At 41.7% G+C, this 18,063-nt stretch overlaps 1 protein-coding gene across 1 annotated transcript in view; it reads left to right on the top strand.

The window, feature by feature from the left end:
• Positions 1-3,661: 3,661 nt before the first annotated feature.
• Positions 3,662-18,063, top strand: part of CDK17 (cyclin dependent kinase 17) — a 75,745-nt gene continuing 61,343 nt past the window's right edge. The window contains exon 1 of the mRNA XM_080935278.1: positions 3,662-4,018. The gene's annotated coding sequence lies outside the window, so the exon portion shown is untranslated. The remainder of the gene's footprint in view (positions 4,019-18,063) is intronic.

The following is an 18,063-nucleotide window of genomic DNA, read 5'->3' as shown; positions in this document are numbered from 1 at the left end:
ACAGATCACAGGCCACTACTATTCCTTGCTTTGTCTCATTCTTAAAAAATAAGAAAAAGAAAAAAATTAATGTTCATTGATTATTTTCTCCTGGGAAGATTTCCAATCGCCACATGATCCTTCATGTACCAAACGAAGAAAACCAGTGCTTCTCCAGCTCATACTTTCCAACCATATTTAGGAGAAGAGAGGATTTAAGGATGGAGATATGGTTCAGTGGGCAAAGCGCTTGCTCCAAAAAGTTCAGATCCTCAGACTCTGAGGCGGGCCTCTAATTCTAGGACTTACAGGTTGGAGACCTGAGGAGCTTGAAGGCTTGCTGGCCAGCCAGTCTTCCCATTCGCTGAGCCTCTGTCTCAAAAAATCTAAGGTTGATGAGCTGGGCTAAAGTGGAGTAAGTCTTTAAAGGGCAGGGGCAGGGGCAGGGAGTAACAGAGGAAACACTTTGTTTGTCTCTGGCATCCACAGGGCAAGCACACTCATACTCTTCCCTGGTATGTTCCACCATGATCTAAACTTTATATCTATTTTATTTCATTAAGAGCTCACTCGGATTTTTTTCTAAATTGAGTATGAGCCTAGGCAAGGGGAGAAAGAGGATGCAGGAAGGGCAAGCTATTAGGTCCTTAGTTTAAGTACAGCCCTGCAGAGAGCCCTCCTAAAAGTCAGGAGCCAAACATCTCTAAAGCATTTTGTCAGTAACTACAGAACAATTTCATTTCTGCCTCATTTTATTTCATGGTCAATGCCTTTTGACTCTCTCCCCAGTATTTTTATGTATGCCCCAAGGATATTACTTCTTGGTGGTCAAAGCAGCTTGCATACATCAGCCTCATTGGAAAGAGAATTATTTTTATTTTTTTAAAGACTTAGCTTATTTTATTTATATGAGTACACTGTAGCTGTCTTTAAACACATCAGAAAAGGGCATCAGATCCCATTACAGATGGTTGTGAGTCACCATGTGGTTGTTGGAAATTGAACTCAGGACCTCTGGAACAGTCAGTGCTCTTAACCGCTGAGCCATATTTCCAGCCCAAGAAAATTATTTTTAATCTCAGAACCTCTGCCAGCTTTCAGTATATAAATGTGTACTGTGACGTTTCAGAAGAGACGAATGTGGCATTTTCCAAGTGGATCTGAACTTGGAATTCCTCCACATCTCTCTCCTTCCCAAGTAGCAAGGAATTTTTTTTTTTCTTTTAAACTGCATAACATATTTAACTGCAGTTTGGAAAACATTCAGAGTTTTAAAAGTATTCTAAGTTTAAAATTATTTTACAAAGCTGGGTATAGTGGTGCAAGCCTTTAATCCTAACACTTGGGAGGCAGAGGCAAATTCTCTGAGTTTGAGGTCAGCCTGGTCTACATAGTGAGTTCTAGGACAGCCAGGACTACAGAATACAGAGGTCTCAAATACATACAAAAAGAAAGAAAGGAAGGAAGAGAAAAGGGGGGAAAGGAAGAAAGAAAGAGAAAAGAAAGAAATGAAAACAAAACCAGCCAACCAAAAAACCCCAAAATATAAATAATCTCTAGAAATTTCATACTACATGAAAAGGTCAGTCAGTATGTACTAGCCTCTTTTCATCTTCCTACTTATTCATCTTACACACCTCAAGCATCCTGCCATCCTCTTCGTCAATCTCATTGCCACTGCTGTTTGAATTTGCTTGTCTTTTCTGTTTATACATTCACGGATTGGCTCCTTACACGATCTGTTTATATATTGCGCTTTTCCACTGACAAGAGTTCAAGGGCAAAACTATCTTCACCGCTGAGTCTTTAAGGTCTAGCATGGTACCTGAGCCAGAGGATGCAGTTAGCAATTTTTGTTTTTAAATGAAAGCACGAATAGGTCAACCAAATAATCATCTATATTCTAAGGATCAAATCTCTTGTATGGTGCTCTGGTAGAGAAGATATTTCTTGGAAATTTTGGCTGAGGCAGAATAATCTTTGGTTTCTAATGGGCTAATTCCAGTCCAGCAATGTGAAGGAGGAATTTCAGATGCTGAAGGCCAGGCTGCAATTATGTAAATTTCCCCTTTACCATTTTGAATATTTACTAAAAGAACAACAACAAAAATAAAAAGAAGGACATAATTGCTTTTAAATATAAGGCAAGCATGTGAAAATGTTTGGTATAAAAGGTCAAGTATAAAAATATTTTTTTCTTTAACTTACAAAGAACTCTGAAAATAATGCTAGCTCTTACCATATTATAAAATTGCTTAAATTAGCCACATGTAAAAGAAAAATCATTGACTGCTGTTTAAAAGTGCATACTCGTTTTTTAAAGAAAGGCATCGTAAATATGGTCATTCTTAAATGGTAAAATAAATGTTAAAATATTTGTAGAGAATAATTATTGTTAACTTATAGTTCTCGTATTTTGGAGACACAGAAGAAATCTGTCATGTATGAACCTTGGAAGTTATAGAAAATACATTCAGCTTCGTCCAACAAAGTAATAGAGAGAAGGTAGCGGGAAATTTCTTCAAGGAAAAAGTCCAGCAATCTGAAAAAGATACCATTCAGAAGTCCTTAGGAAACAATGAGATTTGAAATTGGATTTAAAATGTATTGTACACTTCCTGGTGTTGAGAACGGAAAAACAAAACAACAACAACAAAAAACCCCAACCTTCACCCTTTTATATGGTTAACTTGGTTAGGGTGTCCACATTCGGGCCCCTCTGTCCTCTTTCAAGTTCTCTGAGTATTTCCCTCTAGGACTTAAGTCTGCTTTTACCTTATGCTTCTCTCCCTACTTGTGGAAAGAGATGGGGCAGCATCATGTTAGTTTGTCTACGCGTCAGCTGTTCCTCACTGGAAAAGAAGAAAGTAAAAAGATTTACAGGAACTGGGCCAACCTCTTTGGCCCGCCTCCTTCAAGCAACAGAATTCTACTCACTGCAACAGTATCTCTTTCTGGACCCTCTCACAACACACAGTTTTGTTGTAACCATTTTAGGGTTCTTTTCTTTTCTTTTCTTTTCTTTTTTTTTTTCTTGACCATCCGGCATACAGCTAACAGTGTAATAGCATTTAAAAGCACTGTAGTTGAAGTCAAAGTTTCGTGCGTGGGTGATTACTGCACCAGCAACGTACAGCCAGACACAGAACAGAAGACTTGCGGCAATCCACCGCGATATTTCTTTGTGGGTCATTTGACATCAACTCCCCAAAGCGCTGTGTACTGTGGCACGCATCCTGTGTACAGTAGCGCTTTGGAATACTTCAAGCAGAGTTTTATTGTTGCCAGGGGACAGTGAGGGACTGACTTCTGGTGATCGGTTCCTCACCAATCGCCGTGGACAGCACAGTGCAGCGTTCAGTCCACCGACAGGGTCCTCCTGCTCTCCCGCTGAGTTTGAAGCGAAGCTTCAAGCGCGAGTTTCCTGGGAATACCCCCGCCCCGCCCAGACCACGCCCCGGCCATAAGCCCCACCCCAAGGCAAAGCTCCGCCCCTCCCTGTCGCCGCCGCCGGCAGGGGTCGCGCTGCCCCAGGCGAGCGGTGCAGGCGGGGGTGGGGAAGCTCCCGCAGCCGGTCGCTTTTCTCCGCTGCCGCTGGTTGGATCGTTTCAATAAAAGTCTTTTTTTTTTTCTTTTCTTTTTTCTCCCCCACCCCGCTCTCGCTCGTTCCGGGGAACAGGCGGAGGCGTCAAGCGGCAGCCTCCCAGCGAGAGAAAGCAGAGCGCACGCAGACCAACGAGAGCCGCGGCTGCGGTCTCCCCCAGCGCCCCGCGGTCCAAGCAGCCCGCGCCCCGCCGCCTCGCTTCGCCCCGGCTCCGCGGCCGAGAGTACTGGGCCGTCCGCGAGGCTCCGCGGCCCGGGAGCCATGTTGAGCGGGGGGCTCGGCCACGCGTGAGGCGGCAGGCGGCCCTCGCGGAGCGGAAGGCGCGAGGTGGGGGGGAGGCCTGAGCCTCAGGCGCCTCGGCGCGTCCGCCGCCACCGGACCTGCATCCGCTCGCTCTGCGCGCCGGCCCGGAGCCCGCGATTCCCGCACTTGCTGGTGAGTTGGCGGCGGGGCCGGGCTGGGATCGCGACGCCTGTCAGCGGGCGGCTCGGGTGGGGACCGTGTCGGTCGCATGTCCGCGCGCGGCGTGGGCTGCGGGAGTGCGGAGCTTGTTGGGGGCCCTGGGGGGAGGGGCTCCCGTCGCCGCCGCCGGAGTTCGCTGGGGATCGGGGCGTCCTGGGAGACTGGTGGCCCCGCGGGGCGGCGGGAGGGGAAGAGGCGGAAAGTCCCCCCCCTTCCCCGCCCCAGACACAAAGATCCTCGGGCCCGGGTGGAGGCGCGGGCGGCGGGAGTGGGCGAGGACGCGGCGCTGCGGGCTCCTTGGAGACGCGGGAGGCTGCGCGCGGGTGGGTGGGTGGGCAGCTCCGCGGGGGAGGAGCCCTCGCGTGGGGGAGCGGGTCAACACAAAGCTCCGGGCAGCCCTCTTGCTGGCGGGTCACACCCCTGAGTGTCGCTTCAACCGGAGGCGGAGGGACTGTGGGAAAACCCAGAGAACCCGGGAAGAGGGGGGTTGGGGGGGTTCCACCGTTGTCTCCGCCGCAGTTGCTTTTCTCAGTGTTTATGTCCGGTGCTTCTGCTCCCCATTTTAGCTGGGTGGCCCCAGTTTTCTCTCCCCACATCACCCCCCACAATGCCACATCGTTCTTCCCTGTGGTTCCCCACTCATTCTCTCCCCTACTTTTCACCCACTTCTTCTGGGGTAAGCGGTATTTTGCCTTCAGCTAGGGGAACGTTTGCTAATGACAGGATGCCTGACTTGTTCTGACCCTGAACTGCCTTGAACTCTTCTCTTTTTTTCCTCCCACCCTTTCCTTTCTGGGATCTTCTATGTCACATGGCCAATAACAATTAGCTTTTCTTCTTCAAAAATGGCAAAAGCATTTAGCTGAAATCCGTGGCGCCTTTCCCTTCTGTGAATGTGGCCATCGAAAACCGTCAGTGGCCCTGCTTTATCGCCAAATTGATTCTCAAGGCAATTTTGTTTTGAGTCTTGGCCATTCCTTTGGCCAGCCAAGTGTATTTCTGGTGGCAGACCCCTGTCACTTACCAGGAAATGCTTGACTTAAAGGGAGATAGTTCTTGCCTCCCAACTTTACTGTTTCTTTTTTCCTGATCCTTTGTTGGATTTCTTTTTAACGCCATTTGTGCAAGAATATCAAAGTAAGAGAGTTGAGTGACTGTTTGAGATTGACTTTGTTAACCAAGGAACAGAAGAAGACCTCTGATCAGTTGAATTGACCTAAACCTTTGACTCTAGAAATATGTGTAAACTAAATTTAATGAGAAAAAAATTTGCTAATGGTAATATAGTTGGCTTATTTTGTTCTTTTGTGAACGCAAGGAGTTAGCTTATGTCTCAAACGCAGTGTCTCCTGGTTAATGAAGTCATTTCAGTTTTTGTTGTTCTAACATCTGCAAAATTCCATAAACAGTGGGTTCAAACAAAAGAAGACAATATGACTAAGGACGTCTTTAATTTTAATTCTTATTTTTAATGTTCTGAGAGTGACTACAGGAATGTGAAGAGTGCTGTTCTTTTTATCTGGCAAGCCATCGCATAGGCCAGAAACATTAACTGTTTGAATGCTGCACTTCAAAGAAATATTGCTGAACCTTTGAATTGAAGCTGCTTTAAAATTCCAAGGCAAGTGCCAGCAAGATGGCTCAGCTGGTAAGGGTGCTTGTCTCAGGACCTGAACACGTTCAAAAGTGGAAGGCGAGAACACCACAAGTTATCCTCTGATTTCCACATGGGCACACCACACACATCCCAGACATCACCATCACCACCACCACCATCATCATCACCACCATCATCATCATCATCACGTAACTGTTGAGTAATAATAAATATAACAATAATACATATATTCAAATTCTTATGCCAACATAAGAGTCTCAACTATTTTTTACAATGGAAATAAAAATGTTAATGGAAATATGAATAAGAAGAAAGTAAAAGTAAAATCTGTGTATTGTTAGTGCTGCTGTGATTTGTTGCAATGTGCTGTCTTTAATGTATGGAACACTAAAGTTTTAAGTATTTCAGCTAGGAATTAGTCTGCACTTTTCAACTTCCTATCTTCTCATCCATGTTTTTGAGATGTTTGTGAAATTAACAGGTCATATTATTGATGCTTAAAATACTTAACAGAAACTGTGTACACTTTTTTCTCCACACTCCTCCATATCTACTTAGATAAAAAAACGTATCACTTCAAGAAAATGGATGTCCGATAAGTGTTTATGGAGTGTGGGTCGTTGAATTTCTTACCTCTGTTTTTCTAAATTTTCACATGACTTTGACAGTCAGGAAAAATGTAGAATTGAAGTCTTGCTAATATTGTAATTTTTGTATTCCTAAAATAGGGTTTTGTCAAATATGTAGTTTCTTTCTGTCTTCGGATTCAGGCCTAAGGAAGTGACTTTTGGTGTTAGCTATGTGACATAGTGTAACCCTTCTCATACAAGTTGGCTATCCATAGAACAGAAGAGATACATGCATAGTAAGGAAAGATGAAATTGGAGGACTTCATTCCGTGTGTTAGCTTCAATGATGGCTCTAGAACTAGAAGACAGGAAAATCTCTTTGTCCTGCTCCATAGCTTATAACTGTGTTGACTATAAACTGCTGGCTGCAGGGATTTTAAGATGTGTTTTGATACATTTAGTTTTCAGATACTATGTAGTCCCACATTGGGACGGGAAGGTGTGGGGTATAAGATCATTTGCTTGGCTCTGGCAAGGCTTGTTTTCAACCCTCAACTTCCAGCAAGACTGTTTCCTTTTCCTTCCTTGATGAGACAGAGCTACTGAGAAGCAGTGGGATACCTTATTGTGAAAGGCACAGAAAAGGATTGTGGCAACTGAGGAACTATTCAAAAAGGGAAGACCATGATGTGCTCTAATATTAAAAAGCCATCTGAACAGCATTTCTTTGCCTGTCTCCTTTGTCATTGTCTTATAGTCTTGGTTACTTACAAGATGTTATATTCGGAATCTTTATTGTTGTTCTTTAGTCTTTGTATAATTATAACTTCATGTTCTGACAGTCTTCTACATGGTTTATTCTTTTACTTCCAGAGTGGATAATTACTGAATAAATATATTTCTCTGTTGGTGGGAAAAGGCCATTATATGTTAAACTCTACTTATAGAAATAGGCTCTAGGTTATTTTAGAAATGATCTCCCTTTTGTGCACGCAAAGGAGCAGTAAGTTTGAATGTAAAGAGTATTTTTGCTCAAGCTTTTTAATAATCTATTTGAAATACCTTTATAAAACAATTATGACATTTTTAATTTTTAGTGCTGATGTGATGGTATTTAAAATGTGCTTTCTATGGCACTTGCTAGAAGGACTCATTCCATAGCTCACTAGCGAATGAAACCTGTAATGTTGCCATTTTCTTTGAACTGTTTGACGAGACGACAGATTTGACTCCTTTTAAGGATTCTTCTTATTTAGCTATGTGTTTTATGTACATGGATGTTTTGTCTGCATGTATGAACACCAGAGGATTCTTCTTGTCTTTAGTAGATTTGTTGTCCTTTTGCTCATAGTCTAATCACTTAGTATTTAATTTCGTGTGTGTGTGTGTGTGTGTGTGTGTGTGTGTGTGTGTGTTTACTTTTGATGTCTGCAAAATACTGACCTGGGAAAAGGAATTGTGAAGAGCCTGAAAAAAATGTTGTAGGCATAACTTTCTCCTTCTCCCATGTTTTGCTCTCTCTGCTGGCCAACTTGGAAAATCAATAAACATCTGCCAGTAAATCTAATGTTTTATGGTCTACAGTAATATGCCATCCCAAACACTTGTTTTTAGGAGGTTGATTTACAGATCAGATCCGCAGTGTGTCAGGAGAGCTTGCCTAGCAGAGGGCACAAATTAATATTTAAATACTTTCCCCCCTCATAGTTCATATTGTATACTGAATGACTGCATGATCCCCAGACCTGTAACCTACTAGTTAAATGTTTTCGAGATCTGCTTGGGGGAGCTATTTTAGATTTAGTGAAAATAATCTTATTTTCTAAAGAATCTTCAAAAATATCTTTTGATAAAGTCTGAGGTCAGAGTGCCGACTTGGTTAAATTTTGGTGAGGGCTCTTTGTTTGTAGATGCCTGTCTTAACTGTGGTTTTCTGGCCTTTTGTTTGGTGCCTGCAGGTGGAGAGGAAGATGAGAGAGAAAAGGGGGGGGGGTATAGAGGAAGAGAACATGAGAGTTTTTTCTTCTTAAAAGGGTGTAACTACTATTATAAAGGCCCTTGCTTAGATCTAATTAGATCCCCCAGATCACCTCCAAAATCCGTTGCATTGGTAGGCGAGAGTCTTAGCACGTGAATCTGAAGCCACTCAAACATTCAGTTTATAATGCAAACTGTAAGAAAGAGGTCCTCAGTTGTGCCTGGCACTAGCCAGACACTCTTGTTCTGTTAAATCCTCACAGGAAACCTATTGTACTGGGTAAACCCTTTTTCCTAATAAGGAAGCAAAGGCCTTAGGTTAAGTAATTTTCCCCAGGGTCCTACCACCATAGTGACCCAAGGTGTAGTTTTAGCATTCAAAGATGCTGTGCTCAGTGTCTCTACCAGGATGGAATGCTGAACAGCTCATTGGCTAAAGTAGAGGCAGTGGTAAGTTAGAGAGGAAAGCAGAGGCAGTGTGTGCAGATGGCCCCACAGTTTCCCCCCCCCCCCCCCGGTTTCTTTTATGGATGTTTCAAGTACATTTGCTGCTTTCTTTTCAAAATGCCTCTGTTCATTTATGTTGATTTTGCATGTATCAGAATTACTGGATTTGTGGAATTTAAATTATAGTGCCCTCATTGTTTGAGCATATGCCATCTGTGTTGGCTAGCTTTATACTCCTGCGACAGAATACCTGAGGAAAAAAAATCGCCCAACCGGAGAAGGCGGTTGTTTTCATACTTGTTTCAGGGGTTCCAGTCAGAGATTATTTGGCTCCATGGTTTCTGGGCCAGTGGTCAGACAGAACATCATGGTAAGGAGCATGCATGCGGTAGATCAGAGCAGACCATTGTGTGTGTGTGTGTGTGTGTGTGTGTGTGTGTGTGTGTGTGTAAAGAGAGACAGGAGGAGGAGCCTGGGATGGTTTATATCCCTCATGCTTCTGTCTTCCAGAACATGATTCCTTTCCTAGACCTTCCTCCTGAATTTTCCACTGCCTCCCATTCACTATCTAGGTTATTAATTTATAAATACCTTAATCTATTTGTGGGATCAACACCTTCCTGATCCAGTCATCTTCCAGATGGTCCACTGTATGAATACTGTTACATTGAGAACTGTTTTTAACCCTTGATCTCCTGAGAATATTTGGGAGCCAATCCACGATCCCATCAAAATGAAAACTCCAACAAACACACACACCACCTATTGTTTTTTTTTAAATCTTGATGTAGCTTACTGTAAGCAAATTAGAAACGTTGCATTTTTAAATCAGATATCCACTGAAATAGAACTGTAATATTTTTCATGTTGAAAATTGATCTTTAGGATAGAAAAACTACAAATTAGTATTGTTAACATACATTTCTTATTCAGTTTAAAGAATGGAAAATATTCTATTCCCTTAAGGTGAAAAGGAATTTTCTTCACTATAAAGGCTAATAATAAGAATCATTTAGCTGGCCATATTGGTACATACCTGCAATCCCAGTACTGAGGAGGGTGACGCAGGAGGATTATATGTGTGAACATGCATGTACAGAGGTCAGATGTCAATATGGGGTGTTCTCTACCTTTATTATGATTTTTCTTTTCTCCTCTCCCCTCCCCTCCCCTCCCCTCCCCTCCCCTCCCCTCCTCTCCCCTCCCCTCCTCTCCTCTCTTCTTTTTCTGTTTCAAAGGTTCTCTCATTGAACCTGAGTTAATTTTTTCACCAAGCCTGGCCAGGCAGTTAGCTGAGCAGCCTGCTCTGTTTCTGTCTCTCCAGAACTGGACTGTGGGCAAGGGCACCATGTACAACTCTTCACGTAGCTTCTAGAAACCTGACCTCAGGGCCACGTGCTTAGGGAAGCCTTTTGTGATAGACCTTTCCCTCTAGCCCTCTGTCTTTTCATAGCATGGTTTTTGTTTTGTTTTTATTTTATGTACTCATTACTGTATGTTCAAGAATTTTCAGTCTTATATGTATGTAAATGAAGAAAATATTCAAAGATATCTTTTTCACTGTATCCCAGATTATGTGGTCATTTTATTTTTCTCAAAGCATATATTTAATGCTGCAGTATTTTTTATTGCTGGTTGATATTTGTTTTTAGCACATGTTAATGTTCACCAATAAAAGCAAAGGTTGATAAGAGCTATATATTTGTGAGAAATTACCAACTAACAAAGGAAAGAGAGACAATTTTTTTTTTAATAATGTGGGATTTTTTTTCCTGGGTACTTTTTAAAAGGGTCAGGAAAATGGCAATGTATATTAGGGCTGGCTTTGAACAATGAATAAACATGGGTGTTGATATTGTAATGCTGGGAGACCTGGAGAGAGCTTCTCAGGTTTGAGGCCAAAATGCCACCAGGTCTTCTGATGTCTTCCTTATTCTGGTCTGACAGGGTTGTGGAGATTACGTTATTTGGGACATTTATGTCTACTGTAGTGTTGACTTTACTCTACTGTAGGGAATGTTTAAGTTCCTCCTTTTGACTTCCTGCTGTTTTCCTTTTCGGTGATCTCATCTGCACACCCTGTTTATACATTGTTCAGTTGAGTAGACTCAGGGACTGGGCAACACCACACTGATACATTGTTCAGGACTGGGGAACACCATACTGATACACTGTTCAGGACTGGGGAACACCACACTGATACATTGTTCAGGACTGGGGAACACCACACTGATACATGTTCAGGACTGAGGAACACAACAGTGATATACTGTTCAGTTGAGTGGACTCAGGGACTGAGGACTATCACACTGGTACATTGTTCAGGACTGAGGAACACCACACTGATACACTGTTCAGGACTGGGGAACACCACACTGATACATTGTTCAGGACTGGGGAACACCACACTGATACATTGTTCAGGACTGAGGAACACCACACTGATACATTGTTCAGGACTGGGGAACACCACACTGATACATTGTTCAGGACTGGGGAACACTACACTGATACATTGTTCAGGACTGGGAAACACCACACTGATACATTGTTCAATTCAGTGGACTTGGGGAACTAGGGAATACCTGCCACATTGAGGTAGTAAAGTACCATCAGAGTTGCTGGTCTGAAAACAATAAAGAGTAATTTCAGGTTTTGAATATTGGAGAATACCATGTTGGCAGTGTTTGTGTAAGAGTAATCTAGAAACCGGTTGTAGGCCAACTTAGAGGGGTAGTAATTTGGCATTTTGAGACTTTAATTATATGTGAGCTGTACTGACTTGTTAGAGAAAATGAAAAGGCTTGTGGCCCTCAAAAACGATTGTCTTTTAGATAAGCTAAAAATAACAAAACTAACATATTTCTTTATAAAATACTTATTTTTTAAAGTTCTAAAAACAGTGGTCAGTACTAGTAATTTTGTTTAACTGAAAAACTTTGATTTCTGATGAGATCTACTTCTTTAGGTCTGTGTAAAGTCCCGGACTTGAACGCACCTGTGATGTACTGAGTTGTGTTGAAGGATTGAATAGGACTTTCATGTTGTTCCTTCAACAAATATATTTGATATTTTTCCAATATAATTAAATTTTGAAATGTTTCACTTTTAAAATTAAGGGCTATTAAAGCTGAATCTTAAATTATACCTGTGTTGGTGTAAGTCTGTTATAATTAATACTTATTTTACAAACCAGTGGTTATGGTCTGGTAACATGTTAAAAAAATGTAACATTTAAAAGTGAACGTTCAAAGTTTATGAGATGTAGAGCTTTTCAAACATGTCAACTTATTATATAGCCTTGATTCATTAATTTTTCTGTCATTTTTAGGTCAAAATTATTATATGTATTACTTTAGAAATAATGAAGTGAGCACTGTATTTGGTAATATAATAAATAGAGATCTGATCTGTTCAGGTTGATCAGTGATTTACAAGGACAAAATAATCAAAATAGTATGGGATTTTTAAACTATTCATACCTCTTGGGTTTTTCTAAAATGCCTCACTGTTTTTGCCCAGTGTGAAAATAACCCTGCGTGTGTGTTTGTGTGTGTGTGTGTGTGTGTGTGTGTGTGTGTGTGTAAGGAGTGTAGGACTAAATCATCTTGGATAATCATTGTTGTTTCTCTTCCTTCCTTCCTCCCTTCCTTCAAGACAAGGTTTCTCTGTGTAGCCCTGGCTGTCCTCAGATTCATAGAGATCTGCCTGCCTCTGCCTCCCGAGTGCTGGGATTAATGCCCTGCACCCTCACACCAGGCTCATTGCCGTTCATATCCAACAGCCCAGGAATAAACCTAGAGGGCATTGACCTTAAGTAAGCACATTTTGGAGTAAGTGTTTCTTTAGGGCCAGGAAAATTTTCTTGCAATCAATTCTCTTTCCTTAGCCTTGTGCCTTTTTGGCATCTAAACATTTGAGACATTATTTATTCTTGTTAACAACCTTTGTATGCTACTCTCAAGGCTTTTAAAAAGCAAAATAGAATAATTACTCATGAAACCAATTTAAAGACAAATTGACCTTTCCTTTTATTCTTTGTCATGAAATCTGCTTAGATGCATGCTGTTATTGTATTCCTACTAATTATCTTTTGTTCTACGGTAGTGGATGAATCTCAAAAATAGTCTTGTTGATTAGAAACAAAAGTAGACTCTCTCTCTCTTTCTCTCTCTCTCTCTCTGTGTGTGTGTGTGTGTGTGTATTTATATATGTATTTGTGTCTTGTCTGTTTACTGTCCTGCCTGCCTGCCTGCCTGCCTGCCTGGCTATTTCTGCCTATATCTTGAGGATAGTCTCCACCCTTCTTCTGGGACAACTGAATCAAAATACTTGGCTTGAATTTTTAGTGTTCTATGTAGTTCTGAGTGAGTCCTGAATTTTAGCATCATGCTAAGAAAAGAGCTACTACTAATATACAAATTAAACTTAGAATAAAGACAAAATGATTTAAACTACATCTTTCAGTCTTTTATTTACTCGAAACCTTCCAGTTTTGCCAGTTTTAGGAGAAAGAGTACCTTGTTTATGGATGAAGCTGTTTGTTCTAGTTACCTTATTTTGACGTCACATAGTGGGTGCTCCTGCTCTTTTAAGTTTGTTTCTTATTGGGTCTTCCTGTGGCTGTTTGTATGGTCTTAATTACTACACTTCTGAAAATAATTTTAAGATGTACAATAGTGTAAAAACTAGATAGTCTGAATTCCCCCAATGCTTTTTAACTTCATATATTCCCAGCTGTCTTTCTTTTCACAAACAGTTTCGAATTTTAAGATAATTTTTGTAACGTAACATTTTTAAGGTAGCAGATAACTCTTAAGGCTGTGATTTTTAGTTTATACATTGACCTGTCAAAAGATGGTTAGCTATTTCAGTGTTTGACAAATGCTTACGTTTCATATTTTATTTGTTTTCTTACCCCTCCCCCCACTGACACTGGGTGACTAGTTACCCAGAAGTGGATTCTCAAATGAGTGCATATTAGTCTTCTTTCTGGTCCTAACTCCTGTACCAATATCACCAGTGACAAATCATATTAGTGACACTAGTTGTTACAGCCCATCTTGATTAGATTGAGAAAGACTAGAACACTAGTAAAGACACACCCAGGGGTGTGTCTGTCTGAGTGTCTCCAGAGATGGTTAGATAATGAAGGCTGAGGAGTGAGTTTGATCCATTGATAGATTTAGGCTATTATGGTAAGTCGTGCCTAGTAGGAAGAAGTAGGCCACTGGGGGCATAATTTTGGGCACGACGATTTCCCTGACCACTTCCTTTTACGTGTGTGCTCACAGCTTCTGGTCTGCCTTGGTGTGAGCTGTTCCATTACACCCTTCCTGTTGTGATCTAAATAAACTTCTGAAACCATGTACTTAACTCTCTTTTCTTTTTGTCCATGTCAAGTATTCTGTCCCAGTGATGCGGAGATCTAACCTATTAATGAGGACAGGGATTTTGGTGGTGACTTACTGAGTAGAGCCCATGCCATGTAAGTGGGAGGACCTGGATATGAGCCCGCAGACTCCCTGTGAAGCCTGGCACTGTAGCTTGCTTCTGGGATCTCATTGTTACTGTGGTGACGTAGGAGCTCCTAGTGAGTCTGATGTCTGCTTCTTCCCTGTGTCACACAGGTAAAAGGTGACTCTTGAGGTCCTCTGACCTCCACACAGGTACTGTGGCACTATACCATGAATCCAGGAACCCATACACAGTGTACACATTTGCTTCTCATTAGCTTATCGTCAGGTGTCCTTTGTATTTGAGGCAGGGATGTTGAAATTTTTTCTTCTTCAGTCTTGGAACTCCTTTTTTTTTTAACTTAAATTTTGTTTCAAACTGGCATATCATTTTTTTTTTTAATTGAAGCCAACTATTTTTTGGTGATCCATCTGCTTCTTATCTATTTCACCTTTTAAAATTATTGACACCTTTTATCTTCCCCTCTGGCATGTTAAGACACCCATTCCACATAATCTTCTGATGTTCTTATGTAGTTTTTTTTTAATTGTCATTTATAAATGACAGGAAAAATGTAGACTGAAGGGTGGTATGAAGACTTACAGAAGGGAGACTGCAGTTTTCCCCCAGCTCCCTAGAATGTTAATCTGATTTTATCTTCAAACTGTCTTCATTATCAAATGTGTACTCTAAGTATGTCTCCTATCAGTAACAGTGGCTTCAGGATTAGGGTATACTTTCTTTTACTTCTTTTCTTGGCATTACTATTTAAAGAGTACCTCGGTAAAACATTAGTGGTTTACTTAGGGGAAAGAAGCACTTCCCGGGAGCAAAGGAGCGTGCAAGCGAGTGGGATGGGCTAGGGAGATGGTTCAGTCAGTGCATTGCCTTGCAAACATGTTAGAAAAAGACAGTGACAGAAAGGATTTTATGTTCTTTTAACAATATGGGCTGACATCTCTTCTGGGCCTTTTCAGTAAGATCAAATATAAAACTATGGGTTGAGAGACGGTTCAATTGCTAAAGCACTTGTACAGGTTCAATACCTAGAGTCCGTGTAAGAAAGTTGGCATGATGGCATGTACTTAGGGTGACAGGTGGGTTCCTGGGGCTCTGTAATTGGCCAGGCTAGGCTGCTGGGCAGCCCTAGGCCAGGGAGATAGGGAGATAGATATATATATATATAGATAGATAGATAGATAGATAGATAGATAGATAGATAGATAGATAGATAGAGGAAGGGAAGAATGAATGGATGGATGGATGGATGGATGGATGTCTATGTCTATTGGCAAGCTGTAGGCCAGCAGGAGACTTGGCCTCAACAATAAACCAACAGGTGGATGGCAGCTGATAAACCATACCCAAGGTTATCCTCTGGTCTCCATGGAAACATCACTCAAGTAAGTACATGTTCACTCACATGCATGAATATCAACACACACATACAACAGGGTCGTTCTTCTACGTGGCTCTTGACTCTGGTGAGTAGGAGGAAGGAAAGATAACTTGGGAGGGTATTGTAGATGAAGTCGAAGAGAGACAAGAGAGACATACCCCAGTGTATTTGTTAGGTTTTGTTGCTGTGATAAAAGACCAAGACCACATATAAGGAAGACTTTATTTGGGCTTATGGTTCCAGAAGGAGAGTCCATAATGGTGAGGAGGCCAGGTGAGGAAGCTGAGAGATCACATCTTCAGTCACACACAGAAAGCAGAGAGCAAACTGGAAGTGGGGGCAAAATGATAAGCCCATCTCCAGTGATAAGCGGCCTCCAGCAAGGCTACACTTCGTAAAGGATCCACAGCCTTCCTGAACAGTACCATCAGCACTAGACTTAAGTGTTCAGTTCCTGTTTAAACCGCCACACCCCGTAAGGAGCATAGATGTTCTTCAATTATTGAAGTAAACTACATGTGAAACCTTTTGTTCGTTTGTGTTTTGTTTTTGTTTGACAGGGTTTCTTTGTGGCTTGTCCTGGAACTAGCTCTGTAGACCAGGCTGGTCTTGAATTCACAGAGATCCTCCTGACTCTGCCTCCCAAGTGCTGGGATTGAAGGTGGCTCGTTCTTGGGAAGGTTTTATGAACAGTTGCCAACAGCCCACTTGGTGGACTTGGTGGGATAGACAGGGTATTGTGACATGCCGCTATTCAGAAGCAGCGTCAGTGGCTGCGTTTCATATTGACAATCCACGTTTGCTCTAGTTTACCTCACAGACGCAAAGATTATTTTACTCGTCCCAGAAACACTTGGAAAAAAGTCATTTGCAAACACTGCCACTTTTTATCTTTCATTAAAATCATGTTTCCCTGTTAAAAATTGCTGTTACCATTGGGCAGGGGTGGGGGGAGGTAGGAGGATAAGGTATAAACAATAGATTTACAAACACATAGATGTGATGGGTCCTTTTAAACTATAAATGACCTACTTTATAAGGAATACAAATACTGCTGCTCTGAGCATGATTCTGCAGATGCCCGAGCAGTACTGTTCAGTCAATAATGGCTCACTTAAGTTGTATACAGGATCTGAGAATAAGCTAAGCCACCATCTATGGGCATGTCAATACTTTAAATCCAACTTGCGTTTGACTTGAAATGCCTCTGCTGCATTCAAGTTTATGAGGAATGATTTTGGCACACGATATAAACACACAAATAACTTATGCTGGAGAGCTTTTCGTAGTTAGGTAATTTTTGTATTGAGAGCCCTGTAGTATTTCATTCTGTGCCTGTGCTATGCCTTCATCCTTTGTACTGCAGGGTTCTGAGCTGTGCACTGTGCTCTGCTTTCATAGTGCCAGATAAGCAACTGTGTGTGTGTTGATAGTCAAAGGTAGCTTCAGAGAGGTGTATTCCACATAGAGAATGCTGTTTTTACTCTCTCCACTAATGTCTGTCTGTCTGTCTGTCTGTCTGTCTGATCACTGAACGTGTCTGAGAAAGAGTCCCATGTGTCTCTTGCCCTGTCCGTTGAGTGGTGTAAGAAGCAAGGGCGCCTCAGTAGGAATGAGCATGTGCGGCTCACAGTAGCTCTCAGATGTCAATACCTATTTAGCAAAAGGAACCAGGCCTTCTTGAAGAAATGGTTGAATTCTTGGTCTGGGGGAAGAAGTGAAAATTTCAGGTGACCCCCCATGGCATCTTACAGTGCCAGCATGTAAGAAATACTTAATCACCTTGAGTTATTTGTTAGCTCCCTGCTGGAGGAGTATACAGTGGCCAGTACCAGGATAATGGGGACCAAAATAAATTAGTGTTCAGTTAACCAGAATATAAAGTAATATTGAGTTTATACCGTTAGAAATCTCTTGTGCAAAATCCCAATTCATAAGTGAACCATGCATGTGTAACAGTTTCTTACTTCTAATTTTGTTTTGTTTTGTTTTACAAGAGAGGGTTTCTCTGTGTAGCCCTGGCTGTCATGGAACTCAGTCTGTAGACCAGGCCTCTCACTGGAAGGTCTACCTGCCTCTGCCTTCCAAGGGCTGGGACAAAAGGTATGTGCCACCACATCCCCCCTGATTCCTTACTTCTTAAGGGTAAACTACTCATAGCAATTTCTTTCTAAAGAGTGCATTATAAGAATAACTTGGGTAGGACAAACCTGAGAAACACTACGTTTTAGTCAGGTGGTCAAAGTTAGCTTCAACAATTATAAACATGTTGATAATATTTTATTGTGAGAATGTACTTTGTTTTTGTGATTTTTCTGTCCTGCAAACTATAACCCTTGTTGAACTGTAAGAAAGCATTTGTCAGATTCCAGTAGAGGAACATTTTACACTGCGCAGTGCTTGAATGAAGCTGGTCAATTTGTTTGTGTCGTAAACCAGAAAGTCAGACACTGCCACAGCCAGGAGTAACCTAAGGACATGTTACCATTGCAGTGCAATATCAACTGGATAGTATCCTAGAACAGAAAGAGTGCATTCGATTACAACTAAG

The sequence above is a fragment of the Micromys minutus genome (assembly GCF_963924665.1).
Source record: "Micromys minutus genome assembly, chromosome: 22".
Classification (NCBI taxonomy): Eukaryota; Metazoa; Chordata; class Mammalia; order Rodentia; family Muridae; genus Micromys; species Micromys minutus.
The sequence above is the reverse complement of the archived record's forward strand: the minus strand, read 5'-3'. Positions and strand labels throughout refer to the sequence as shown.